Raw genomic sequence first — 27186 nt, 5'->3', positions numbered from 1 at the left:
TTGCTGGCAGGAGTCTGATATTAAAACATTTTAAATGCCATATTCTGTAGATCTCTGACATGTTTGAAGATCATCTATCTAAAGTATATCTGAACAGAATACCAATGGCTTATGGTCTAAGATCAAGAATCAACAAATGGGACCTCATAAAATTGCAACAATTCTGTAAGGCAACAGACACTGTCAGTAGGATAAAACTGCTCCCAACAGATTGGAAAAAGATCCTTACCAACCCTGTTGCTTGTTTCTAGCTCTCTACTCTCTGATTAACTCTCATCTACAGGAGGCTAAACAAAGCCTATTTTTGTAATTAACTAAACTAGTATCTAACATAACCACAAGTTTGATTGACTATTATCTTGCATTTCTTAATTATCCTAAACAGTTTTCAATTGTTTCAATTGCAGATTTTAACAAATCTCTCTCTCTCTCTCTCTCTCTCTCTCTATATATATATATATATATATATATATATATATATATATATACACACACACACACACACTCCCTATATCTATATCTATATATAGTCTCTCTCTCTCTCTCTCTCTCTCTCTCTCTTTCTCTCTCTCTCAGAAAGAAATTAGGGAAACGACACACTTCACAACAGTCACAAATAATATTACATACCTTGGTGTGACTCTAACCAAGCAAGTGAAATATATTTATGACAAGAACTTCAAGTCTCTGAAGAAAGAAATCGAAGAAGATCTCAGAAGATTAAAAGATCTTCCATGCTCATGGTTTGACAGGATCAATATAGTAAAAATGGCTGTCTTGCTGAAAGCAATCTACAGATATCTGTTTGAATTTTTGAGGTCACTTATGTATACTATCATATCCTCTACAAATAGTGATATTTTGACTTCTTCCTTTCCAATTTGTATCCCCTTGATCTTCTTTTGTTGTCTAATTGCCCTAGCTAGAGCTTCAAGTACTATATTGAATAGGTAGGGAGAGAGTGAGCCTTGTTTAGTCCCTGATTTTAGTGACATTGCTTCAAGTTTCTCTCCATTCAATTTGATATTGACTACTGGTTTGCTGTAGATTGTTTTTACTATGTTTAGGTATGGGCCTTGAATTCCTGACCTTTCCAAGACTTTTAACATGAAGGGATGCTGAGTTTCATCAAATCCCCTTTCAGCATTTAATGAAATGATCATGTCGGTTTTTTTCTTTGAGTGTTTATGTAGTGGATTACATTGATGGATTTCCATATATTGAACCATCCTTGCATCCCTGGAATGAAGCCTACTTGATTGTGGTGAATGATAATTTGATATGTTCTTGGATTTGGTTGGCAAGAATTTTATTGAATATTTTTGCATCAATGTTCATAAGGGAGATTGGTCTGAAGTTCTCCTTTATTTTGTCTTTGTGTTGTTTAGGTATAAGTGTAATTGTGGATTCATATAATGAATTGGGTAGAGTACGTTCTGTTTCTATTTTGTGGATTAGTTTGAAGAGTATTGGTATCAGGTCTTCCTTAAAGGTCTGATAGAATTCTCCACTAAACCCATCTGGTCCTGGGCTTTTTTTGGTTGGGAGACTATTAATGACTGTTTCTATTTCTTTAGGGGCTATGATACTGTTTAGATGTTTTATCTGACCCTGTTTTTACTTTGGCACCTGGTATTTGTCTTGAAAATTGTCCATTTCATCCAGATTTTCCAGTTTATTTGCATATAAACCTTTGTAGTAGGATCTGATGATTTTTTGAATTTCCATGTTTTCGGTTATTATGTCTCCATTTTCATTTCTGATTTTATTAATTTGGATACTGTGTCTGTTCCCTCTGGTCAGTATGGCTAAGGGTTTACCTATCTTGTTGATTTTCTCAAAGAACCAGCTCCTGATTTGGTTGATTCTTTGTGTAGTTCCTTTTTTTTCTATTTGGATGATTTCAGTCCTGAGTTTGATTTTTTTCCTGCTGTCTCCTCTCTTGGGTGTATTTGCTTCTTTTTGTTCTAGAGCTTTCAGGTGTGCTGTCAAGCTGCTAGTGTATGTATGCTCTCTCCAGTTTCTTTTTGGAGGCACTCAGAGGTATGAGTTTTCCTCTTAGGACTGTTTTCATTGTGTCACATAAGTTTTGCTATGATGTGTCTTCATTTTCATTAAATTCCAAAAAGTCTTTAATTTCTTTCTTTCTTCCTTGACCAAGTTATCATTAGGTAGAAAGTTGTTCAGTTTCCATGTGTGTGTGTGTGTGTGTTTTAATTTGTTTTTGTTGGAATTTCAGTCCAGCCTTAGACTGTGGTGATCTGATAGGTTGCATGGGATTATTTCAATACTTTTCTATCTGTTGAGGTCGGTTTGTGACAAATTATGTGGTCAATTTTGGAGAAGATACCATGAGGTGCTGAGAAGTATATTCCTTTTTTTTTTTTTTAAAGAAAGCATACTCTTTTGCTTTAGGATGAAATGTTCTATGGATATCTGTTAGATCCATTTGCTTCATAACTTCTGTTAGTTTCGTTGTGTCTCTGTTTCGTTTCTGTTTCCATCATGATAAAGGGATGTTAAAGATTCCCAGTGTTATTATGTGGGGTGCAATTGTGCTTTGAGTTTAAGTAAAGTTTCTTTTTATGAATGTGTGTGCCCTTGCATTTGGAGCATAGATATTCAGAATTGAGAGTTCATCTTGGTAGATTTTTCCTTTGACCAGTATGGAGTGTCTTTCCTTATCCTTTTTGATCACTTTAGGTTGAAAGTCGATTTTATTTGATATCACAATGGGTAGTCCTGCTTGTTTCTTGTTTCTTGGGACCATTTGCTTGGAAAAATTGTTTTCCCAGCCTTTTACTCTGAGTTAGTGCCTGTCTTTTTCACTGAGGTACATTTCCTGTATGCAGCAAAATGCTGGGTCCTGTTTTTGTATCCAGTCTGTTAGTCTATGTCTTTTTGGGGGACCCTGAAACTCCAAATAGACTGGACCAGAAAAGAAATAACCCCCGACACATAATAATCAGAACAACAAATACACTAAATAAAGATAGAATATTAAAAGCAGTAAGGGAAAAAGGTCAAATAACATATAAAGGCAGGTCTATCAGAATTACACCAGACTTTTCACCAGAGACTATGAAAGCCAGAGACAGCTGTTCTATAGACACTAAGAGAACACAAATGCCAGCCCAGACTGCTATACCCAGCCAAACTTTCAATTACCATAAATGGAGAAACCAAAGTATTCCATGACAAAACCAAATTCACACAATATCTTTCCACGAATCCAGCCCTTCAAAGGATAACAACAGAAAAATAAGGACGGAAACCATGCCCTAGAAAAAGCAAGAAAGTAATCCTTCAACAAACCTAAAAGAAGACAGCCACAAGGACAGAATGCCAACTCTAACAACAAAAATATTAGGCTGCAGCAATTACTTCTCCTTAATATCTCTTAATATCAATGGACTCAATTCCCCAATAAAAAGACATAGACTAATAGACTGGCTACACAAACAGGACCCAACATTTTGCTGCTTACAGGAAACCCATCTCAGGGAAAAAGACAGACAATACCTCAGAATGAAAGGCTGGAAAACAATTTTCCAAGCAAATGGTCTGAAGAAACAAGCTGGAGTAGCCATTCTAATATCGAAACCAAAAGTTATCAAAAGCCAACCCAAAGTTATCAAAAAAGACAAGGAGGGACACTTCATACTCATCAAAGGTAAAATCCTCCAAGAGGAACTATCAATTCTGAATATCTATGCTCCAAATGCAAGGGCAGCCACATTCATTAAAGACACTTTAGTAAAGCTCAAAGCACACATTGCACCTCACACAATAATAGTGGGAGACTTCAACACACCACTCTCATCAATGGACAGATCATGGAAACAGAAACTAAACAGGGACACAGTGAAACTAACAGAAGTTATGAAACAAATGGACTTCACAGATATCTACAGAACATTTTATCCTAAACAAAGGGATATACCTTCTTCTCAGCACCTCATGGTACCTTCTCCAAAACTGACCATATAATTGGTCACAAAACAGGCCTCAACAGATACAAAAATATTAAAATTGTCCCATGCATCCTATCAGATCACTATGGACTAAGGCTGATCTTCAATAACAACATATATAATGGAAAGCCAACATTCATGTGGAAACTGAACAACACTTTTCTCAATGATACCTTGGTCAAGGAAGGAATAAAAAATAAATTAAAGACTTTTTAGAGTTTAATGAAAATGAAGCTACAACATACCCAAACTTATGGGACACAATGAAAGCATTTCTAAGAGAAAAACTCATAGCTCTGAGTGCCTCCTAAAAGAAACTAGAGAGAGCACACACTAGTAGATTGACAACACACCTAAAAGCTCTAGAACATAAGGAAGCAAATTCACCCAAGAGGAGTAGACTGCAGGAAATAATCAAACTCAGGGGCGAAATCAACCAAGTGGAAACAAGAAGAACTATTGAAAGATTCAACCAAACGAGGAGCTGGTTCTTTGAGAAAATCAACAAGATAGATAAAACCTTAGCCAGACTCACTAGAGGGCACAGGGACAGCATCCTAATTAACAAAATCAGAAATGAAAAGGGAGACCTAACAAGAGAACCTGAAGAAATCCAAAACACCATCAGATCCTTCTACAAAAGGCTATACTCAACAAAACTGGAAAACCTGGATAAAATGGACAAATTTCTAGGCAGATACCAGGTACCAAAGTTAAATCAGGATCAAGTTAATTATCTAAACAGTCCTATATCCCCTAAAGAAATAGAAGCAGTCATTAATAGTCTCCCAACCAAAAAAGCCCAGGACCAGATGGGTTTAGTGCAGAGTTCTATCAGACCTTCAAAGAAGATCTAATTCCAGTTCTGCACAAACTATTCTACAAAATAGAAGCAGAAGGTACTCTACCCAATTCATTCTATGAAGCCACCATTACTCTGATACCTAAACCACAGACCCAACAAAGATAGAGAACTTCAGACCAATTTCCCTTATGAATATTGATGCAAAAATACTCAATAAAATTCCCGCTAACCGAATCCAAGAACACATCAAAACAATCATCCATCCTAATCAAGTAGGTTTCATTCCAGGGATGCAGGGATGGTTTAATATACTGAAATCCATCAACGTAATCCACTATATAAACAAAGACAAAACCCACATGATCATCTTGTTAGATATGGAGAAAGCATTTGACAAATTCCAACACCCATTCCTGATAAAAGTCTTGGAAAGATCAGGAATTCAAGGCCCATACCTAAACATGATAAAAGCAATCTATAGCAAACCAGTAGCCACCATCAAAGTAAATGGTGAGAAACTAGAAGCATTTCCACTAAAATCAGGGACTAGACAAAGCTGCCCACTTTCTCCCTACCTATTCAATATTGTACTTGAAGTCGTAGCCAGAGCAATTCGACAACAAAAGGAGATCAAGGGGATACAAATTGGAAAGGAAGAAGTCAAAATATCACTCTTTGAAGATGATACGATAATATATATGTGACCCTAAAAATTCCACCAGAGAACTCCTAAGCCTGATAAACAGCTTCAATGAAGTAGCTGGATATAAAATTAACTCAAACAAGTCAATGGCCTTTCTCTACGCAAAGGACAAACAGGCTGAGAAAGAAATTATGGAAACAACACCCTTCTCAATAGTCAAAAATAATATAAAATACCTAGGCGTGACTCTAACTAAGGAAGTGAAAGATCTGTATGATAAGAACTTCAAGTATCTGAAGAAAGAAAGAAGATCTCAGAAGATGGAAAGATCTCCCATGCTCATGGATTGGCAGGATCAACATTGTAAAAATTGTTATCTTGCCAAAAGCAATCTACAGATTCAATGCAATCCCCATCAAAATTCCAACTCAATTCTTCAACAAATTAGAAAGGGCAATCTGCAAATTCATCTGGAATATCAAAAAACCTAGGGTAGCAAAACCTCTTCTCAAGGATAAAAGAACCTCTGCTGGAATCACCATGCCTGACCTAAAGCTGTACTACAGATCAATTGTGATAAAAACTGCATGGTACTGGTATAGTGACAGACAAGTAGACCAATGGAATAGAATTGAAGACCCAGAAATGAACCCAAAAATCTATTGTCACTTGATCTTTGACAAGGGAGCTAAAACCATCCAGTGGAAAAAAGACAGCATTTTCAACAAATGGTGCTGACACAACTTGCGGTTAACATGTAGAAGAATGTGAATTGATCCATTCCTATCTCCTTGTACTAAGGTCAAATCTATGTGGATCAAGGAACTCCACATAAAACCAGAGATAGTGAAACTTATACAGGAGAAAGTGGGGAAAAGCCTCGAAGATATGGGCACAGGGGGAAAATTCCTGAACAGAACAGCAATGGCTTGTGCTGTAAGATAGAGAATTGACAAATGGGACCTCATAAAATTTCAAATCTTCTGTAAGGCAAGAGACACTGTCAATAAGGCCACCAACAGATTGGGAAAGGATCTTTACCTATCTTAAATTATATAGGGGAGTGATATCCAATATATAAAAAGAACTCAAGAAGGTGGACTCCAGAAAATCAAATAACCCCATTAAAAAATGGGGCTCAGAGCTAAACAAAGAATTCTCACTTGAGGAATACCAAATGGCTGAGAAGCACCTGAAAAAATGTTCAGCATCCTTAATCATCAGGGAAATGCAAATCAAAACAACCCTGCAATTCCATCTCACACCAGTCAGAATGGCTAAGATCAAAAATTCAGGTGACAGCAGATGCTGTCGAGGATGTGGAGAAAGAGGAACACTCCTCCATTGTTGATGGAATTGCCAGCTTGTACAACCACTCTGGAAATCAGTCTGGCGGTTCCTCAGAAAATTGGACATAGTACTACCGGAGGATCCTGCAATAACTCTCTTGGGCATATATCCAGAAGATGTTCCAACTGGTAAGAAGGACACATGCTCCACTATGTTCATAGCAGCCTTATTCATAATAGCCAGAAGCTGGAAAGAACCCAGATGCCCCTCAAAAGAGGAATGGATACAAGAAATGTGGTACATTTACACAATGGTGTACTACTCAGCTATTAAAATGAATGAATTTATGAAATTCCTAGGCAAATGGATGGATCTGGAGGGCATCATCCTGAGTGAGGTAACTCAATCACAAAAGAGCTCACATGCTCTCACTCACTGATAAGTGGATATTAGCCCAGAAACTTAGAATATCCAAGATATAGGATACAATTTGCAAAGCACATGAGACTCAGGAGGAAGGAAGACCAGGGTGTGGACGCTTTGCTCCTTCTTAGAATTGGGAGGGGAATGCCCATGGAGGGAGTTGCAGAGATGAAGTTTGGATCTGAGATTAAGGGGTGGACCATCTAGAGACTGTCATATCTAGAGATCCATCCCGTAATCAGCCTCCAAACGCTGACACCATTGCATATACTAGCGGGATTTTGCTGAAAGGACCCTGATATAGCTGTCTCTTGTGAGACTATGCAGGGGCCTGGCATACACAGAAGTGGATGCTCACAGTCAGCGATTGGATGGATCACATGGCCCCCAATGGAGGAGCTAGAGAGAGTACCCAAGGAGCTGAGGGGATCTCCAACCCTATGGGTAGAACAACAATATGAACTAACCCGTGCCCCCCGGAGCTCGTGTCTCTAGCTGCAAATGTATCAGAGGATGGCCTGCTCGGCCATCATTGGAAAGAGAGGCCCTTTGTTCATGCAGACTTTATATGCCTCAGTGCAGGGGAACGCCAGGGCGGGGAAGTGGGAGTTGGTGGGTGGGGGAGTGGAGGGGTATGGGGGACTTTTGGGTTTAGCACTGGAGATATGAATGAAGAAAGTACCTAATTTTTTTAAAAGAGTTTTGCTGGGTATAGTAGCCTGGGCTGGCATTTATGTTCTCTTAGGGTCTGTATGACAGCTGCCCAGTGACTTATAGCTTTCATAGTCTCTGGTGAGAAGTCTGTTGTAATTCTGATAGGTCTGCCTTTATATGTTACTCGACCTTTCCCCCTTACTGCTTTTAATATTCTTTCTTTGTTTAGTACATTTTGGTGTTTTGATTATTATGTGACGGGAGGAATTTCTTTTCTGGTCCAGTCTATTTAGAGTTCTGTTGGCTTCTTGTATGTTCATGGGCATCTTTTAGGGAGGTGTTCTTCTATAATTTTGTTGAAGATATTTACTGGCCCTTTAAGTTGGGAATCTTTGCTCTCCTCTGTATCTATTATCCTTAGCTTGGTCTTCTCTTTGTATCCTGGATTTTTTGGATGTTTTGGGTTAGGAGCTTTTTGAATTTTGCATTTTTAAATTGTTGTGTCAATGTTTTCTATGGTATCTTCTGCACCTGAGATTCTTCTATCTCTTGCATTCTGTTAGTGCTGACTCATGTTCTCTTTCCTAGAATTTCTAACTCCAGAGTTGTCTGTCTTTGTGGTTTCTTTATTGTTTCTATTTCTGTTTTTAGATCTTGGATGGTTTTGTTTATCTTCTTTGCCTGTTTGGTTGTGTTTTCCTGTAATTCTTTAAGGGATTTTTGTCTTTCCTCTTTAAGAGCTTCTCTCTGTTTACCTTTGTTCTCCTGTATTTCTTTAAGGGAGTTATTTGTGTCCTTCTTAAAGTCCTGTATCATTGTCAGGAGAAGTGACTTTAGATCCAAGTCTTGCTTTTCTGGTGCAATGGTATATCTAGGACTTGCTATGGTGGGAGAATTGGGTTCTGATGATGCCAAGTAACCTTGGTTTCTGTTGCTTCTGTTCTTACTGTTGCCTCCCACCATATGATTATCTGTAGTGCTTCCTGCACTCGATATATCTGACTGGAGCCTATTCTTCCTGTAATCTTGGTTGAGTCAGAACTCCTCAGAGTTCAGCTATCTCTGTGATTCTGTGATCCTGAGATTCTGGGTGTGTCTGATTTCCTGGGAGTAAAGCTGCCTCTGAGACCCTCAGATCCTGGTTTGATCAAGTTCCTCTGATCCTAGGATCCTGTGATCCTTGGTGTGATAGAGTGTCTGGGAGTAGAGCCTCTTCTGGGGGCTGTGGGACTGGCCATGGAGTTCATTCCCAAGGTAAACAGGCCCAGGTACATTACATTTTAAACAACTTGCATAAGTATAATAACTAACACAAGGGAGTTGAAAAATATATAAAATGTTGTAGCAAAATATAACATTAAATTTCTATCAACATGCAATAATCTCTATCAATATAAAATAGTTTTGAGACAAGAAGTTGATTTTTAGTTTAAAGGTAGATTCAACAATCTACCCTTTTATCCTATCATTCCTATGTACCTCTTTTTCTTTTCATTGCCCCTCCCATCTTTTCCCTTAATACTACATAGGAGAGAAAGAAGAAGCTAGAAAGTAACCCCCAAATGTAACTAATTTTGTTTCTTCCCTGACCAAAACCATAAACAATTTGCAACCAATCTCACTAAATGACAATACATCCGTAACAGACTGAATGACCAAAAAACCACCCATCCTGTGTCTTGAGAATGGGGGCATCATTTCTTTAAATTTTCTCCCTCCTATATGGGGGTGATAACATCCTTTGGGGGGCCCTAAGAAAATTTGAATATTGGCCCAGTTCTGGCAGAGCTATTGGTATCATTTGCTGTCCAGTCTTTGTGTGATGGGAAAGTGCAGGGCTTAACTGATGTCCTGGCTGAAGCAATCTGTGAGGCTGGACTATCTTATTTTGAAGTTTTCCTAAATTCATTTAATCTATCTCTGGGAGATCTCATACCTCCGTCTGTTCTATGAGCAGAAGTTAAAGTGTAGTTAAATCTTTTTACAATTGTTTGACTGGTAGGATTGTCAGATATATCTGTAACATGTTTTATGCTTGTATTCAATTAGATACATATATCGGAACATTATCAGCTTCAATCTGCAAAGGCATCTACAGTACAGCCACCATTTCTTATAAATGTGCAATTTCAGAATCATCCTTTTCAGAACTTAAGAAAGAAGGGCCTAGAAATCCTGAATAGGAATCAATTGTATGATGCATTAATATATGTACATACTTTAAATTTTCAAACTTTCCAAAACGAACACATAAGTTATCCTATGACGTTGCTCTTAGATGGCATCATTAAACATAATCTGTACTCTTAATTCAACATATTGTCTTTGGTCTAGCAACGGATCCTTGACATATAAGTATCTATACTGATTTTATTTTTATATTCATCTTGTCCTTTTAGATTTTCTTTTTTTAATTAGATATTTTCTTCATTTACATTTCAAATGCTATCCCCAAAGTCCCCTATACCCTCCCCCTTCCCTGCTCCCCAACCCACCCACTCCTGCTTCCTGGCCCTGGCGATCCCCTGTACTGGAGCATATGATCTTCACGAGATCAAGGGCCTCTCCTCCCATTGATAACTGACTAGGCCATACCCTGCTACATATGCAACTAGAGACACATCTCTGGAGGGTACTGGTTAGTTCATATTGTTGTTCCTCCTATAGGGTTGCAGACCCCTTTAGCTCCTTGGGTACTTTCTCTAGCTCTTTCATTAGAGGCCCTGTGTTCCATCCAATAGATGACTGTGAGCACCCACTTCTGTATTTTCTAGGCACTGACATAGCCTCACAAGAGAGAGCTATATCAGGGTCCTGTCAGCAAAATCTGTCTGGCATATGCAATAGTGTCTGGGTTTGGTGGTTGTATGTGGGATGGATCCCTGGGTGAGGCAGTCTCTGGATGGTCCTTCCTTACGTCTCAGCTCCGAACTTTGTCTCTGTAACTCCTTTCATGGGTATTTTGTTCCCCATTCTAAGAAGGAACTAAGTATCCACAGTTTGGTCTTCCCTTCTTCTTAAGTTTCATGTGTTTTGCAAATTGTATCTTGGGTATTCTAAGTTTCTGGGCTACTGTCCACTTATCAGTGAGTGCATATCATGTGTGTTCTTTTGTGATTGGGTTACCTCACTCAGGATGATATCCTCCAGATACATCCATTTGCCTAAAAATTTCATGAATTCATTGTTTTTAATTGCTGAGTAGTACTCCATTGTGTAAATGTACCACATTTTCTGTATCCATTAGAAGAATGCGAATTGATCAATTCTTATCTCCCTATACAAAGCTCAAGTCTAAGTGGACCAAAGAACTCCATAAAACCAGAGACACTGAAACTTATAGAGGAGAAAGTAGGGAAAAGCCTCAAAGCACAGGGGGAAAATTCCTGAACAGAACAGCAATGGCTTGTGCTGTAAGATCAAGAATTGACAAATGGGACCTCATAAAATTGCAAATCTTCTGTAAGGCAAAAGACACTGTTAATAAGACAAAAAGTTCACCAACAGATTGGCAAAGGATCTTTACCAATCCTAAATCAGATAGGGGACTAATATCCAATATATATAAAGAACTCAAGAAGGTGGACTCCAGAAAATCAAATAACCCCATTAAAAAATGGGGCTCAGATATAAAGAAAGAATTCTCACCTGAGGAATACCGAATGGCAGAGAAGCACCTGAAAAAATGTTCAACATCCTTAATCATCAGGGAAATGCAAATCAAAACAACCCTGAGATTCCACCTCACACCAGTCAGAATGGCTAAGATCAAAAATTCAAGAGACAGCAGATGCTGGCGAGGCTGTGGAGAAAGAGGACCACTCCTCCATTGTTGGTGGGATTGCAAATTTGTACAACCACTCTGGAAATCAGTCTGGCGGTTCCTCAGAAGATTGGACATAGTACTACTGAAAGATCCAGCAATACCTCTCTTGGGCATATATACCCAGAAGATGTTCCAACTGGTAATAAGGACACAAGCTCCACTATGTTCATAGCAGTCTTATTTATAATAGCCAGAAGCCGGAAAGAATCCAGATATCTGGACTGATTATGTTAATTTATAATTGAAGCCTCTTTGTCTAACATTTCTATGGGCTGTCATTCTGAAATCTTGTCACAAGGTGGCACTGTAGGCCCCAGATTGGATTCTTCTGAAGCTTCTCTAGTCTGATTTAAAGAATTCTCTACTGGGATTAGATCTTCTTTGAAGGTCTGATAGAACTCTGCACTAAACCCATCTGGTCCTGGGCTTTTTTTGGTTGGGAGACTATTAATGACTGCTTCTATTTCTTTGGGGGATATAGGGCTGTTTAGATCATTAACCTGATCTTGATTCAACTTTGGTACCTGGTATCTGTCTAGGAACTTGTCCATTTCATCCAGGTTCTCCAGTTTTGTTGAGTATAGCCTTTGGTAGAAGGATCTGATGGTGTTTTGGATGTCTTCAGGATCTGTTGTTATGTCTCCTTTTTCATTTCTGATTTTGTTAATTAGGATGCTTTCCCTGTGCCCTCTAGTGAGTCTGGCTAAGGGTTTATCTATCTTGTTGATTTTCTCAAAGAACCAGCTCCTTGATTGGTTGATTCTTTGAATAGTTCTTCTTATTTCCACTTGGTTGATTTCGCCCCTGAGTTTGATTATTTCCTGCCGTCTACTCCTCTTGGGTGAATTTGCTTCCTTTTGTTCTAGTGCTTTTAGGTATGTTGTCAAGCTGCTAATGTGTGCTCTCTCTAGTTTCCTTTTGGAGGCACTCAGAGCTATGAGTTTTCCTCTTAGAAATGCTTTCATTGTGTCCCATAAGTTTGGGTATGTTGTGGCTTCATTTTCATTGAACTCTAAAAAGTCCTTAATTTCTTTCTTTATTCCTTCCTTGACCAATAGAAATAGAAGGTACTCTACCCAACTCATTCTATGAAGCCACAATTACTCTGATACCTAAACCACAAAAAGACCCAACAAAGATAGAAAACTTCAGACCAATATCCTTTATGAATATTGATGCAAAAATCCTCAATAAAGTTCTTGCTAACCGAATCCAAGAACACATCAAAACAATCATCCATCCTGACCAAGTAGGTTTCATCCCAGGGATGCAGGGATGGTTCAATATACGGAAATCCATCAACGTAATCCAGTATATAAACAAACTCAAAGACAAAAACCACATGGTCATCTCGTTAGATGCGGAAAAAGCATTTGATAAGATCCAACACCCATTCATGATAAAGGTCTTAGAAAGATCAGGAATTCAAGGCCCATACCTAAACATGATAAAAGCAATCTACAGCAAACCAGTAGCCAACATCAAAGTAAATGGTGAGAAGCTTGAAGCAATCCCTCTAAAATCAGGGACTAGACAAGGCTGTCCACTTTCTCCATACCTATTCAACATTGTACTTGAAGTCCTAGCCAGAGCAATTCGACAACAAAAGGAGATCAAAGGGATACAAATTGGAAAAGATGAAGTCAAAATATCACTTTTTGCAGATGATATGATAGTATATATAAGTGACCCTAAAAATTCCACCAGAGAACTCCTAAGCCTGATAAACAGCTTCGGTGAAGTAGCTGGATATAAAATTAACTCAAACAAATCAATGGCCTTTCTCTACACAAAGAATAAACAGGCTGAGAAAGAAATTAGGGAAACAACACCCTTCTCAATAGTCACAAAGAATATAAAATATCTTGGCGTGACTCTAACTAAGGAAGTGAAAGATCTGTATAATAAAAACTTCAAGTCTCTGAAGAAAGAAATTATAGAAGATCACAGAAGATGGAAAGATCTCCCATGCTCATGGATTGGCAGGATCAACATTGTAAAAATGGCTATCTTGCCAAAAGCAATCTACAGATTCAATGCAATCCCCATCAAAATTCCAAATCAATTCTTCAACGAATTAGAAAGTGCAATCTGCAAATTCATCTGGAATAACAAAAAACCTAGGATAGCAAAAACTCTTCTCAAGGATAAAAGAACCTCTGGTGGAATCACCATGCCGGACATAAAGCTTTACTACAGAGCAATTGTGATAAAAACTGCATGGTACTGGTATAGTGACAGACAAATAGACCAATGGAATAGAATTGAAGACCCAGAAATGAACCCACACACCTACGGTCACTTGATCTTCGACAAGGGAGCTAAAACCATCCAGTGGAAGAAAGACAGCATTTTCAACAAATGGTGCTGGCACAACTGGTTGTTAACATGTAGAAGAATGCGAATCGATCCATTCCTATCTCCTTGTACTAAGGTCAAGTCTAAGTGGATCAAGGAACTTCACATAAAACCAGAGACACTGAAACTTATAGAGGAGAAAGTGGGGAAAAGCCTTGAAGATATGGGCACAGGGGAAAAATTCTTGAATAGAACAGTAATGGCTTGTGCTGTAAGATCGAGAATTGACAAGTGGGACCTCATGAAACTGCAAAGCTTCTGCAAGGCTAAAGACACCATCAATAAGACAAAAAAAACACCAACAGATTGGGAAAGGATCTTCACCTATCCTAAATCAGATAAGGGACTAATATCCAATATATATAAAGAACTCAAGAAGGTGGACTCCAGAAAGTCAAATAACTCCATTAAAAAATGGGGCTCAGAACTGAACAAAGAATTCTCACCTGAGGAATACCGAATGGCAGAGAAGCACCTGAAAAACTGTTCAACATCCTTAATCATCAGGGAAATGCAAATCAAAACAACCCTGAGATTCCACCTCACACCAGTCAGAATGGCTAAGATCAAAAATTCAGGTGACAGCAGATGCTGGCGAGGATGTGGAGAAAGAGGAACACTCCTCCATTGTTGGTGGGATTGCAAGCTTGTACAACCACTCTGGAAATCAGTCTGGCGGTTCCTCAGAAAATTGGACATAGTACTACCGGAGGATCCAGCAATACCTCTCCTGGGCATATATCCAGAAGATGTCCCAACCGGTAAGAAGGACACATGCTCCACTATGTTCATAGCAGCCCTATTTATAATAGCCAGAAGCTGGAAAGAACCCAGATGTCCCTCAACAGAGGAATGGATACAGAAATTATGGTACATTTACACAATGGAGTACTACTCAGTTATTAAAAAGAATGAATTTATGAAATTCCTAGCCAAATGGATGGACCTGGAGGGCATCATCTTGAGTGAAGTAACACAATCACAAAAGAACTCACAAAATATGTATTCACTGATAAGTGGATATTAGCCCAAAACTTAGGCTACCCAAGATATAAGATACAATTTAATAAACGCATGAAACTCAAGAAGAATGAAGACCAAAGTGTGGATACTGTGCCCCTTCTTAGAATTGGGAACAAAACACCCAGGGAAGGAGTTACAGAGACAAAGTTCGTAGCTGTGATGAAAGGATGGACCATTTAGAGACTGCTGTATCCAGGGATCCTTCCCATAAGCAGCTTCTAAACGCTGACACCATTGCATACACTAGCAAGATTTTGCTGAAAGGACCCAAATATAGCTGTCTCTTGTGAGACGATGCCGGGGCCTAGCAAACACAGGAGTGGATGTTCACAGTCAGCTATTGGATGTATCACAGGGCTCCCAATGGAGAAGCTAGAGAAAGTACCCAAGGAGCTAAAGGGATCTGCAACCCTATTGTCGGAACAACATGATGTACTAACCAGAACCCCGGAGCTCTTGTCTCTAGCTGCATATGTATCGAAAGATGGCCTAGTCGGCCATCATTGGAAAGAGAGGCCCATTGGACTTGCAAACTTTATATGCCCCAATATAGGGGAATGCCAGGGCCAAAAGAATGGGAATGGGTGGGTAGGGAAGTGGGGGGTGCTATGGGGGACTTTTGGGATAGCATTGGAAATGTAACTGAGGATAATATGTAATAAAAATATTAAAAATTAAAAAAAAGAAAAATAAAGAAAAGAAAAGAAAAGAAAAAAAGAATCCTCTAATCTCTGTTCTACAGCCTTTAATCTAGTTATCCACTCGTCAGTCCTTTCATTATCTAAATATGTTTTATTCTGATTTTTCTTAAAGAGGACATATAAAATTGCAATCATTACCAAATATATAAGTATTTTTATGCTGATGATGAAAACAAAATTATACATGGTCCAAATGCCCTCTGTCATTGTGCTTCCAAATTTTTTAAAGAATTATTTTTAATTATTTATTTACGTATATGATTGCACTGTAGCTGTCTTCAGACCCACTGGAAGAGGGCGTCAGATCCCATTACAGATGGTTGTGAGCCACCATGTAGTTGCTGGGAATTGGATTCAGGACCTCTAGAAGAACAACCAGTGCTTTTAACAGCTGAGCCATCTCTCTAGCTCATGCTTTAGATTTTCTAACACAGAAAATATTTTGTTTTTAGTCTCTCTAACTCTCCTTCCTTTGGAGATTTTACCTTTTATGGACATTTACAAAATAACTTTGTTTCCCTTTCATTCTTCTTCTTTTAGAGACTTTATGTGCATTTTATAGACCATTTTTATTTATTTCTCTTTCTCTCTTCTTCCTTCAGAGACTTTACTTTTTATATCTAAACTCAGTATTTCCTTCTAATCACTGTCTATTTTCAGTTTCTTTACTTTATTTAGCATCAATGCACCTCTCAAAACATTTTTATTTATTTTTTTCTCCTTCCTTTAGATACTGCACTTTCTATTTCTATGTGCATTTACTTATTTCTCTTTTACCACTCCAAAACTCCCTCTGTACTTAATTTTCTCTAAACTCTGTTTTCTGGGGATTGCCAATTTCAAGCATACATTACCAGTTCCATTTCTGTTTTCCAGTCTGGGTTTGGATTTCTTCTGTATGCTGTGCCTGGTGCTCCTTCTGGTGCTCATCTTAGGACATGGCACTAGCTACTGGTTCTGCTGGATTTGGGTTTCATTTCTTGCATGCACATGATGACTCACAACCATCACTCCAGTTCCAGGGGATCTGACTCCCTAATCTGGCCACGAAGGGCAGCAGGCATATACGTGGTGCATAGACGTACATGCAGGCAAAGCAATTCATACACACAAAGTGTTAAGTTTTAAAGAGTGTTCCACATCCTTAGCAATCGGTGAAATGCAGATTAAAATATTCTGAGATTTCATGTTGTCCCAGTCAAATTGACTAAGACAATGAAAACAATTGCCAACAAGCACTGATGAAGATGTGGATAAGGGGGGAACTCCCATTAACTGTTGATGGTATTACAAACTGGTACAGTCACTGTGGGAAATTATCAAACAGATCAAAGTAGATTTACCATATGACACAGGTAACTCTATATTACTCCTTGGCATATGCCCAAAGGACCAAATCCTTGCTCAACCATCTTCATTGCTGCTCTATTCAGAGTAGTTAGGAAATGGAAATGATCTAAATATCCTTCAACAGATGAATGGATAATGAAAATGTAGTACATATACATAATAGAATAGTATTCATCTGTAAAAAAAAATAAAGTAATTGAATTTTATAGTTAAATGGATGGAACTAGAAAACACTATAGCAAATGAGATAATCCAGACCCAGAAAGACATTTGCTACATGTTCTCTCTCATTGGTGGATCCAGTCTTTAGATGTCAGTATATAACCTGACATAATCACAGAAATAGGGAAAGTAAAGGGGGACCAAGAGGAGGTCAGGGGTACTAAAATGACTTCTTACTACTGCTATAATTGAATGCCAAAAAGATTCTTCTAGTCACTATATGGTATATGGACCCCAAGATGATTTTTGTCTTTTAGAGTTATGGTTGTTTGAGATGGTCTCATGAGGTAGCCAAGGCTGGCCGTCCTTTGTTCATCCTAGGTTGATGCCTGGCTTGGTGACTGTGGTGGTCTGAATATACCTGGTATAGGGAGTGGCACTATTAGATGGTGTGGCCTTCTTGGAGTAGGGGAATGTGTGTCACTGTATGGGTGTGCTTTAAGACCCTCTTCCTAGCTGCCTGGAAGTCAGTCTTCTCCTGGTTTCCTTCAGAACAAGATGTAGAACTCTCAGATCCTTATCCAGAACCATGTCTGCCTGCATTGTTGGTATTCTGTCTGGACTCAACCCTCACAGTTACCTGGTAACAGCCAGGTAGGCGTGGTCCACTATAAAAGGGGCTGCTTGACCCCCCCCTCTTGCTTTCTTACTCCTGCTTCTCTCTCTTGTCTCTTGCCCCCTTACTTCCCCTCTTTCCCTTCTCCCCTATCTCCACGTGATCATGGCCAGCCTCCTCTACTTCTCTCTTTCTTCCCTTCCTTCCCCTCCCCTCCCCTGTCCTCCCCTCTCCTCCCCCACCTCTCTCTCCCTACTACTCTCTTAACTCCCCTCCACATGCCCTAAATAACCTCTATTCTATGCTATACTATCATGTGGCTGGGCCCTCAGGGGGAAGGGATGCTTTGGCATGGGCCCACTGAGACATCCCCTCTCCCGCACCTTACTACACCCCCACAGAAAATATTCTTATATCCCTTTATCTTTTTATAATTACAACATTGGTGCCCTGCAACTCAGATCTAGAAGCTCTGCAGGTTTGCCTCCCACCTCAGCTACCACACTAGATCCATGCTCGCTAGCGCAGAGCCGATAAGCCTCCATTCCCACTGGTCAGAGTGATCATCTGCATGGTCCCTGAGAAGATTTCTTGAGCTCAGAGTTACCCTTGTGCTGACCTGACTCTGGTTTTAGGACTCTTTCCCTTGGGTGAGATTTCCCTCTCCTTGGAGACAGTTTCTTTCTCATGGTTGAGAATTCCAGGCCAGGCCTGGACAACTGCTCTCTGGCTCAGTAGCACCAGTTCTGAGTGTTAGACTTTATAAACCCCACGTGTCTTGCCCTTGGGTCAGTCTGCTATCGATCCATAGATTAGACTTCCTCCTTCCCCACCCCCTCATTTGTGGCCTGCTGGTACAGCAGGTTTGCCCGAAAAAAGTTTGGTTCCACCCCGTGCCAGACACCCTACTTGCTTTCCTTCCCTCTCTGTTCTCAGTTCTGAAAAGTGGGTCCCCACCTCTTGCATCCTGCCAGAGGTCCAGTCTGTTAGAATTTGTTTTCCCACATGCATGCAACCACCTGCATGCTTTCTCACGAAAGGGCTTGGCTGCCCACTCCTGCTGTGAGAGAGCTCCCCCAGGAACTGCTGCCACCTAGCCTCTGCCATGTGGGCTATGCCATTGAAAGGGCCCAAGCGCTTACCTAGCCATGTTCCCACACCCCTGGCCTGTTCTCACAGCCTGTGTGTTCAGTTTGTGTCGCAGGACAAGCTCATTTTCTGTCACCATAATCTTATGCCACTTGCTGCCAGCTTTCTTATTCTAGTCCTAGCCAAATGTTTCGTTGCTAATACAAAATATATTTTCCTCTACCTACACAACCTGTCAAAGTTATCTAAGGTTTTTATTCTTTTTTTTTTTTTAAAGATTTATTATTATATCTAAGTACACTGTAGCTGTCTTCAGATGCACCAGAAGAGGGCGTCAGATCTCATTACGGATGGTTGTGAGCCACCATGTGGTTGCTGGGATTTGAACTCAGGACCTTCGGAAGAGCAGTAGGTGCTCTTAACCACTGAGCCGTCTCTCCAGCCCCAGGTTTTTATTCCTATCCTGTCTTGATAGATTTTTACTGTTGCTATTAAATTCTATTCAGTTATAACCAATCTATATAGTGCTCAATCTTGTCAGAAGTTTGTTAGTTATTAAGTTTATGACACAGAATTCCCAAAAGCTTCTAACAGTTTCTCCCACGAAGTCTAAGAAGATGTGGACACAGCTACAGGATGCTGCCTGGATTGTGATATGATAATCACTAAAATATGCAGTGGACAAAACCAGATAGATACTCTGAGTCAGATGACTTGGCTAAACCAAGGTAAGCCATTTCTCATGTCACGCATATCCATTCCACAGAGAAAAAGCCTTGCATCTTCTGCACTTAAAGCCAGACTGACAGCCTAAGTTGCCATAGAGACCACAGGAATTGTTGACTAGTGGACTCTGTCTTTTTTTTAAAAAAAAATAATTGGTAGAGTTTTGTTTATTTCTCAGACTTCTGACTACATTGACAACTAAATGTTCACAGATGTAATCTGTTACCTCATTACTCAAACTCTGTTTCCATTAATTAAATGCTTCATATTTCCTCTTCTTGCTATGCCACTGTCCTAACATTATCTGAGTTCCTATAAATTTGCCTAACTCTGATAAAACATTCCACTATATGATCCAACTTTTTCATCTTGTTCCTTTTGCTTCACAAAAGCCTTATCTTAAAAACTGTTCATGTTGTTAACTCATGTTATCTCTTTTACAAACTTATAAGCTACAGGAAACCCACTCAGATCCACCTATCATGGACCAAAAAGGCTCCATCCAGATAAGTACCTCTGACTAACTTATTCCAGAGGGTAGGATTCCTCTGGGTTTCAACTGTACATCCTAAGAAAACATTTTTCTTTGCCCCAAATGTACTTAATCTTATGTTCTACCTATAATAATGTGTTTCAACATCTTGTCAAGTCCAGGTGTTTATTACATCCAGGACAGCTCCAGAGAAGCAACTTTCAGATGTTCCAATCTCTTCTCAGACACAAACACTTCTGTTCCTTCTGACCTATCTTCAGACGGCTCCACAGACCCTGGACAGCAAGGAAACAGCCAACTCTCCTAAGACTGGACATATATCCCCCATACCCTCTGGTTTCCCCAGAGACATGTCTCCTCAATGTCAGCATGAAGCAGCCAGATATCACGGCGACTCTATTCCTACTTCGCCATCACCTCTTTCTAATTTTTTTCTTTTTTAATTTTAAACCAAAATGAGGGAATGGACTCCACTCCCACAGCTACCTGGCAACAGCAAGATATGCTCCTCCCCACAGTTACCTGGCAACAGCAAGGTATGCTCCTCCCCACAGTTACCTGGCAACAGCAAGGTATGCTCCTCCCCACAGTTACCTGGCAACAGCAAGGTATGCTCCTCCCCACAGTTACCTGGCAACAGCCAGGTAGACCTGGCCAACTATAAAAGGGGCTACTTGCCCCCCTTGCTCTCTTACTCCTCCTCTCCCTTGCCTCTTTCCCCCTTACTCCCACTCTCTTCCCATTCATCCTGCCCTCCCCACCTCCTGTCCACGTCCACGTGGTCATGGCCAGCCTCTACGTCTCGTCTCTTCTCTTCTCTCTCTCTCTCTCTCTCTCTCTCTCTCTCTCTCTCTCTCTCTCCCTCCCTCCCTCCCTCCCTCCCTCCCTCTCTCCCTCTCCTACTTTCTTAACTCCCCTCCACATGCCCTAAATAAACTCTATTCTATGCTATACCATCGTGTGGCTGGTCCCTCAGGGGGAAGGGATGCCTTGGCATGGGCCTGCTGAGACATCCCCTTCCCCCACATCTCACCACACCCCCATAGAACATATTCTTATATTTCTTTATCTTTTTATAATCATGACTTGCATGCTGCCATGCTTCCTGCTATGATGATAATGGACTGAACATCTGAATCTATAAGCTAGCCTCAATTAAATGTTGTCCTTTATAAGTGTTGCCTTGGTCATGGTGTCTCTTCACAGCAATGGAAACCCTAAGAGAGTGACCAAAGCTGTTTTATGCATAGGACTCATAAAAATCAAATCAAATCAAATCCAGGCAGCACAGCACAAAAGGAGGAAGATGGATTGTCATGCCACCCATTGGCCTGCCCTCTAGTGCATGGCACAGGTGGGCCGAAGACACCTGCTGGCTGTCATGCCATGTAGCATGGACAGAGAATGTCACTCAGGGGCCTGCCAGTCATATGGCCATCCTGAAGCTGGAGCCACCACAATGTGCAAGTATCTGCTTGTCAGATGGCAGAGAAAGAGAAGTGGAGCAGCTTGAGCATTATGAAGAGAGATGGAACTGGAGACTTGAGAGTGGAGAGGAGTAACTGCCTGTTGTGAGTGGCCAGCCCCACCACCTTTGACCATAGTGAGGTCCCAGTCTGAGCTGCTGCTGGGGGCCATGTCTGAGTCTGTGGCTATGCAGTGACAGGAGTCAGGGCACCCATCAGGGACCACCTGAATATCCAAGGGCTGTGCAGAGCTGGCCACACCCCTCACTGAATGGGGTGCTCTGGAGAGCTGGACCCATCTCTCACTCCTGGAAGCACTCTAAGAGTGGGCCCTGCCCCTTGCCTAGTCAGCACAGTGGAGCTGGCCTTGATGGTGAGGGTGCTAGAGAACCACCCTGAAGGTGTGAGTGTGGAAGAGCTGACCTCACCACTCCTCTACCATGGTGTGGCACAGGAGCAGAGATGATGCCCCCAGCCCCTCACCACCTCTAGCCATTGGGAAAGCTACCCATATGGTCATGAGCTCTGGAGAACTAGCCCTGCTCTTCACCAGATGCATTATTCAAGAGTGCAGGCCCTGCACTTCACCTAGACAGCACAACAGAGACAACTCAAGTGGTGGAGGAACAGATGATCCAGCCCAGAGGACAAGAGCATGAGAGAGCTGTCCCCACCACTCTACTTATCTGCCATGAGGTAGTATGGGTGATGTCTCTCTCCCAACTCCTCACCACTTGTGACAGTCCAGAGAGCTGGCCCTAGGATCATGAATGCAGTAGAGTTGGTGCTGCCCCTCACCAGCTGCAATACTCAGGAGAGTGGGCCCTGTATCTCTCCAGGGTAGCACAGTAGTACTGGCCCTGGTCAAGAGGCATTGATGAGCCAGCTCTGAGGGCAAAAGAATGGGAGAGCTGAGCCTGCCATTCATCTGCTGAGAGGTGGTGCAGGTGTTGGGTGAAAGCCTCCTACCATCTCGCCCCTTACCACATGTAGCAGTCTGGAGAGCTGGACTCGTGGTCATGAGAGTGGGCGAGTTGGCCCTGTCCATCACCAGCTGCAACACTCAGAAGATCAGGCCGTGTACCTCTCCTGAGTACCAGAATTGTACTGGCCCTGGTAGAGGAATGAAAGTGAGCCAGCCCCGAAGACTAGAATGAGGGAGAGTTGGTCCTGCCACTCATGTGCCATGAGGTGGTGCGGGTGCAGGAGTGATGCCCTCCTCCCTTCGCTCCTCACTACCTGTCATAGTCAGGAGAGCTGGCCCCAAGGGCATGAGAGTAGGAGAACTGGCCCTGCCCCCTCACTGGCTATAGCACTTTGAGAGAACAGGCCCTGTACCTCTCTTGGGCAACACAGTAGAGCTGGCCGTGATGGCAAAGGCACAGGTGAGCCAGCACCAAGAGTGTGAGAGAGGGACAGCTGGCCTAGTCACCACCAAGCTGCAGCACTTGGGAGAGTAGGCCCTGTGCCGTGAGTGGGCAGCACAGTTGAGCTGGCTTTGGAAGTAGGGGTGAGAGGGCTTGAGTGCTGGTGAGCTGGCCCTGCCTCCTGCTGATGGAAGCACCAGAGTACTGGGGAGCTCATCCTGGTGGTGCAGGTAAGGAAGAGCCAGCAGGCTGACCACTTCTGCTACCACCCACGCCCAGATCCAGGGCTCTGAGATTGCCCACTCCAAAATTTACACCATCTGCAAAAGGTTGTGATGCACAAAAAGGCCAATCCTGCTGTCCCAAAGCTGCAGGATCTCCACGACACAGGGTAACAACAGGATAAATGGGAGGATCCAATATGATGGTATCACAGAAGCCAGAGATCTTAAATCAGACCAATGATTCATTGCAATGAACATTTGCAAGTGAAGATGTGTGGACAGAGGGATCCTGTGGAACTCACTGTGACATACTACAGCCTCCACAATGAGATGTTTTCTATGCTTTTGTTGTTATTGTTTGAGGGGGAGGTTCCAAGTGCAAAGGACAGATATGAGGGAATAGGGAGATGAGTGGGACTGGGGTGTGTGATGTGAAACTTACAAAGAATAAAAATGTTTGAAAAATGACATATTCGGACTGGAGAGATGGCTTAGAGGTTAAGAACACTGACTGTTTTATCAGCGGTCCTGAGTTCACTTCCTAGCACCCACATAGTAGCTCACAAGCATCTGTAATGAAGTTCAATGCTCTCTTCTGGTGTGTCTGAAGATAACTATGGTGTACTCATATAAATAAAATAAATACGTCTTTAAAAAAAAACCAGAAAAATGACATACTCTCAGACATGACTCTTTGTGCTTATATTTGCAACTATATTCAAATATTTAAAAAATGTATTCCTAATGTCAAAATGACTGAGCCATTTTATATATAACACACACACACACACACAATATACATATATATCCTCAGTGAATAATTCAAAATTCATTTCTAGAAACACTGCACCTATCTATTCTCATTACCCAGTCTATCAGATATAGTGTTATCATATTACTAGTTTTGCATTATTCTGATTATGAGTTAGAAAATATCTTTTTATCATTATTTTTGTCTTTTGAAATTAAAATGTAATTACATTATTACTTTTTTCCTTTTTTCTCTCTAGCCCTTCCATGTACATTCCCCCCTTTCTCTCTCTCAGTTTCAGGATCTCTTGTCTGCATGTATGCATGTACACAGACACACACTTATATTTTTAGGTATATAAATACAGCTTTTCAGTCCATATAGTGTTGTGTGTATATGTTTCCAGGACTGACCATTTGATATTGGATAACCAACTGTGAGGGGGCTTTGCTCTGAGAAAGACTATTTTTCCTCTGTCAGCATTCCATAGTTGCCTGTAGTTCTTTGTCTAAGGTTGAGGTCCTATAACATTTCCCTCTTCCATGTTAGCATATCTATTGTCTTTTTTTTCAGGTCATGTTTAAGGAGCCATGTTGATAACATTTCATAGGTGTAGTTTTCCTGTCATTTTTAGGATATGCTATATCATAGCAAACTTCCTGTTCTTCTGGCTCTTACAAATATTTAGCTCTCATTTCTGGCATAATCCCTGAGCATAAAGAGCAAAGATGTACTATTATAGGTGTACCAACTGGGGCTGGGCACCACACAGTCATCCACTCTTTGCAGTTTGATCAGTTGTTTTCTAAAATGCTCTCTGTCTAGTATTTAATAAGCTTATTAAAATCAATCTAAAGATAATGTGAATGGAGATACTTATCAAGGAGGGATAATAGGCTATTAAATAAAAATGCCAGTGCCATGTGGGGGTGGCTCTCTAGGGTCTAGGAATTCCCAAAGCTGCCCTCCCCCAATACCCAATATACAGGCTATTGCCATTGCTCTTGGTTGCTCACCAGGACTTGATGATAAGACCCTGCTGTTGACACTACAGATGTTGGTCACAGATCATAGAGGAATCAACCTGTGGAGATAAACTGGAAGCTTCCTCCATTCCAACTAATCTTCATGGTCACAGAAGATGCTGTGCAGGTGTTAGGAGGGAAAAGACCATCAACAGTCTTAGTCAGCTGCTCTACAATAATGACCTGCTAGATATGATATACCCTTTAGTGCAACAGTGACATGACTATTATGAGAGTAACTTAACCACTTTCTGATTGGATTTGACTTCCACTTTAAAGGAAAGAACTTGTGCCTAGTTATGTAAACCCAGAGATTGAGGTCAAAAGTATGAGGTCAATGCCTCATAAATACACATACTTATATGGTGAAGGAAATATTCACAATTGGCTGAATTTTGTAAAGTGTACATGATCATACTTTTTGCTTGGAAGGCAAGATGCTCAAATATACAATTATATCCTGATTCATAGGCTATAGCAAATGCTTTGTATATATGATCAGGAACTTGGAAGGACTATGATTGGGAAATTAGTGAGAAAGATATTTATGACAGAAATATGTAGCCAGATCTCTCAAAATGGGAAAGCTGTGAACATACACGTGTCCTTCATAAATACACGAAGCTGACCTCAAGCAAAGGAAGAGTTCAGTAATCAAATAGATATGATACTCCATCTGTGGACTTCTACGCACCAAGGCTGACCTAATATGGTAGTTTGAATGAGAAACATCTCCCTAGGATCAGAGTATTTAAATTATTGGCCCCCAGTTGGTGACACCATTTAGAGAGGTTTAGGAGGTGCAGACTTGCTGGAGGAAGTAGGCTATGGAGAGAGTAGGCTTTGAGAATTCAAGAGCCTTGCCCTACTCCCAAGTTTCAGTCTCTGAGTCATGTTTGCTGTTGAGAATGTGATCTCTTAGCTTCCTTCTGCTGCTGTTTGCTACCCTGATTTCCCTGCCATGATGGACCCTTCTCCTTCTAGAACCATAAGCCAAAATCAACTCTCTCTTACATAAGGAACTTTTGGTCATGAAATTTTATCATAGCAACAGAAAAAAAAAAACCCTAACACACCTGGCCACTGCTGCTGCTGAGTGCCAAGGCTGTCTATTTCAGAAAATAAGACTGAGCCCCCAATGTGCCATCATCCCCTCAGGTGACCAGCCTGTGATTCTGTGGCAAGTTGGCTATATTGGGCACTTACATTATGGAAAGTTCAGTGCTCTATCATTATGGAAATAATATATTTATTCCAGATACAATTTCTCCTGTCTTACATGCAATTCTGTCAAAACTACCATCCATGGACCTACAGAGTCCCTTATTGACAATCATAGTATCCCAGAGAGCATTGTTTCAGACAATTAACTTAATTCACAGTAAAAGTAGCACAGCAGTAGGACTGATGTTCATGGAATTCTGTCTAACCATGTTCTCCATTATGCCAAAGTAGTTAGCTTTATAATGTGCCAGCATTACTTTTACTAAAAATTAAAATATAATTATAGCATTTGCCCACTTCCCTTCCTTCCTGCAACCTCTCCCAGAAACCCCTACTCCTCCTCAAATTCATGGTCACCTAATTATTATTGTTATATGTGTATATGCATTCCTAATTATATAAATACAACCTGCTGAAGTACATTTAGTGATATATATATATATATATATATATATATATATATATACACACACACACACACACACACACACACACGTGTGTGTGTGTGTGTGTGTGTGTGTGTGATTTCAGGGCTGACCATCAGTATTGAATAATTATTTAGGTGGCTCCTTTTAGGGGAAGACTAATTCTTCCTCTCTCAGCAGTCTTTAATTGTCTGTACATCTTCACCTAGGGTTACATGTCCCATGAAATTTCTGCTGCCCACCTAAGCCTGTCCACTGCTATTGACATTGTTCAGGTCTTGTTTGTAGCCATATTGTTAATGTTTAATGGATGTGGCTTCCCTGTCTTTTCTAAGAGACGCAATCTCTGTTCTTCTGGCTCTTAAACTCCTTCCACTGACTCTCCATCAATGTTCCCCAAGAGTCTTATATGCAAAGGTTATGCTGTAAATTTATAAGTTCAAGCTGGGCACCCCCATGTCAGTGGTTCTCTGCATTTTGGTCAGCTGTAGATTTCTGTAATGGTCTCTCTCTGCTATAAAGGGAAGTATTTGTGGTAAGGAGTCGGAGCTACAGTTATCTTTGGGTATGA

At 40.8% G+C, this 27186-nt stretch overlaps 1 long non-coding RNA gene across 2 annotated transcripts in view; it reads right to left on the bottom strand.

The window, feature by feature from the left end:
- LOC115030092 (uncharacterized) overlaps positions 1–27186 on the bottom strand; it is a 137015-nt gene that overhangs the window by 75946 nt on the left and 33883 nt on the right. The window lies entirely within an intron of this gene.

Source organism: Mus caroli, unplaced genomic scaffold (genome assembly GCF_978045245.1).
Source record: "Mus caroli unplaced genomic scaffold, Mus_caroli_1 scaffold_5, whole genome shotgun sequence".
Taxonomy (NCBI): domain Eukaryota; kingdom Metazoa; phylum Chordata; class Mammalia; order Rodentia; family Muridae; genus Mus; species Mus caroli.
This window is presented reverse-complemented; position numbering and strand designations above follow the sequence as displayed.